Raw genomic sequence first — 2,824 nt, 5'->3', positions numbered from 1 at the left:
TGGCCTAATGAGGTATGCACTCCGCACGAAGCAGTGCGTGTATGATGGGGAGGTTGCCGCTACAACAAGACTTTGGCTCCGACTTCGACCAGTAGAGAGGTATCATGCAGGTATACAGGTCATCCCAGGAAGGTGGCGTAAGGCCGGTACGTTGAACGGAGATTATGTTGAAAAATAGTATTTCTTGGTCAAATGGATGGGGAATCATATCATGAATCCTGCATAAAACTAGCATGTTTTCATAAATAAATCTGTTTCATTACTTACTGAACGCCCCTCGTAACACTGCCGAAAAAGCTGACTCAGGTAGAAGCGAGCAGTGCTGAATGCAAGCTTGAAGATGAAGAGTAAAACGGAAATCACTTTCAACTGAAAGTACCATGCGTAAAAGGTACAAGTTTCTTTCCAAACAGTAAACACAGCGCATACTGTCGACATTTGCACTGTGTACATATATTATCACTGCAATACAGATATAAGGGTAAATGGGTGCGGATAACAAACCAAACGAAATGCAATTTCTAATGAGTCACAGGTGCCCGCAAGCCCCTTGCACCAGCACTCGATCTTCGGGCCACAAGCGGCCCATCGGGACCATCCGATCGCCGTGTCACCCTCAGTTGAGGATGCGGACAGGAGGGGCAATGTGGTCAGCACACCGCTCTCCCGGTTGTTATGATGGTTTTCTTTGACCGGAGCCGCTACTATTCGGTCGATTAGCTCCTCAATTGGCATCACGAGGCCGAGTGCATCCCGAAAAATGGCAACAGTGCATGACGGCCCGGATGGTCACCCATCCAAGTGCAGGCCACGCCCGACAGCGCTTAACTTCGGTGATCTAATGGGAACCGCTGTATCCACTGCGGCAAGGTCGTTGCCCCCTTGCACCAGAATATGCACAAAATATCGCCGAACAACTTTCGAAATTTTGTCGTTGGAGTTCGGTTTCACCCTGTACAGATATTTAATATCTAATCGTGTTTGCAGTTAGGTTCAGGAAAGGGCAGCAAGTTTGTCTACTCATGCCGTTTTTCTTTCTGGGTCTGATCAGTGTAGGCCATATTTTCGGCAGTACATTTATTTCGAGTTGCCAACAACAGTCCATCATACCGTACATGTAATTTGGTAAAAAGTCTCCGAACATACCTTCTTAATACGGAATTGACCACAAAATGCCCTAAAGGCGGACCCGCCCGTATGAAAGGGGGCGGGGAGTGCCGTGTTGTCGATAGAGCTGAAGTAATAGCAGAACATGTCTCTCAGGACAGCTCAGGAACTTAAAATCTGGTCATTCGAGGCCAACTCAGTAACGAATCCATCAGGGACAGGTCAGCCATCCTAAAGCTGCCCAAGTCCACTGTAGGTGAAGTGGCAGTGAAGTGGAAACGCGGACAAACAATCACAGCTAAACCAAGACCACGCAGTTCTCGTGTGTTGACGGAGAGGATCCGTTGAAGCATTACAGAGGGTGGCTGTAAAAAATCGCAAGATATCAGTAATCCCTCGTGATTTTCAAGTCTACCAGAAATCCAGAAAGGACAATGACTGAGCAGGGAGTTTAGAAAAATGTGGTACAGTGGTCGAGTAGCTTCTCATACGCCACACTTCTCTGCAGTTGCTGCTGAGTAAAGCTTGCGATGGTGCAAAGAGTCACGTCGCTGGGGAGTGGATCACTGTAAACGAGTGATCTGGAGTGATGAATCTCGCTGCATTTTGCGGCAAGCCGATGGATCTGGATTTGGCCAACGCCTGAAGAACGTTACCCTCCGTCGTGCGCAGTGCCAAGAGTGAAGTACATGAATATGATGTTACGGCATGAGAGTGTTTTTCGTGGTTAGGTTGCGGTCTCCTTACTGCGCTTAAGGAAACGCTGTATGGGGAAGAATGTGGACACGTTTCAGAGTACTATGTACTGTAGAGGAACAGTTCGGAGACGATGATGGTTTGTGGCAGCATGACAATGGTCCATGTGATAGAGCGTCACCTGTGAGGCGATGATTTGTGGAGAACATCATTCCTGTCCAGTATGCCGACCCGAACCCGAAGGAACATCTTTTGGAAGAGTTAGAATGTCGACCTCACTCCAGAACCCAGCGTCTAAGAACACTACTTCCTATGGTTTCGGCTCTTGAGGAATAATCGGATGTCATTTCTCGAAAGACATGGACACCCCTAATAAAAAGTGCCCGCAGAAGAGTTGAAGCCCTCTATGAAGCAGCCTTTATGGAGGCAGCTGATGTTAATTTCCCACTAAAAGCTGTCCGAATTCTTTGGAACAGATGGTGTATAAAATCTTTCCAGACTGCGGGAATGCAATCTTGTCAACTAGTATCCATCATTTTCTGGCGGAAAGAATAGTGTTAGCAGTTACCTTCTGTATTATATTAAGACAGAGGACTGATCTTCTTCAAATCATGAACTTCACTGCGCGCTCTGAGGTGCCTTGCCGAGGTTCGCGCGGCTATCCCCATCGGAGGTTCGAGTCCTCCCTCGGGCACTGGTGTCTGTGTTGTCCTTAGCGTAAGTTAGATTAAGTAGTGTGTAAGCATAGGGACCGATGACCTGAGCAGTTTGGTCCATTAGGAACTTACCACCACCATGTACTTAACCACACTTCTTCTGTAACGGTTCCAATGGAAGTAATTATAATTCTTATGTATTTAGTTGGAGTGACGTTCGTTAAATTTGTGTGATTTACAATATAATCGATATTTTTCTTTTCTGTTCTTGTGGAGGACCTGACACGCTTATCTGATTAGAGTCAATTGCTACTTTTTCGCAGCACACAGATATATCTCGCCTAAATCATTTTGCAATACGCTTA

General features: G+C 46.6%; 1 pseudogene; it reads right to left on the bottom strand.

Moving 5' to 3' along the window:
• Window positions 1-761: 761 nt before the first annotated feature.
• LOC124712912 lies at window positions 762-879 on the bottom strand (annotated as a pseudogene).
• Between the last annotated feature and the right edge of the window lie 1,945 nt (window positions 880-2,824).

This window comes from Schistocerca piceifrons, chromosome 8, assembly GCF_021461385.2.
Source record: "Schistocerca piceifrons isolate TAMUIC-IGC-003096 chromosome 8, iqSchPice1.1, whole genome shotgun sequence".
In the NCBI taxonomy this organism is placed as follows: domain Eukaryota; kingdom Metazoa; phylum Arthropoda; class Insecta; order Orthoptera; family Acrididae; genus Schistocerca; species Schistocerca piceifrons.
Note: the sequence above shows the minus strand (reverse complement) of the source record. Positions and strands in the feature narration are given on the sequence as shown.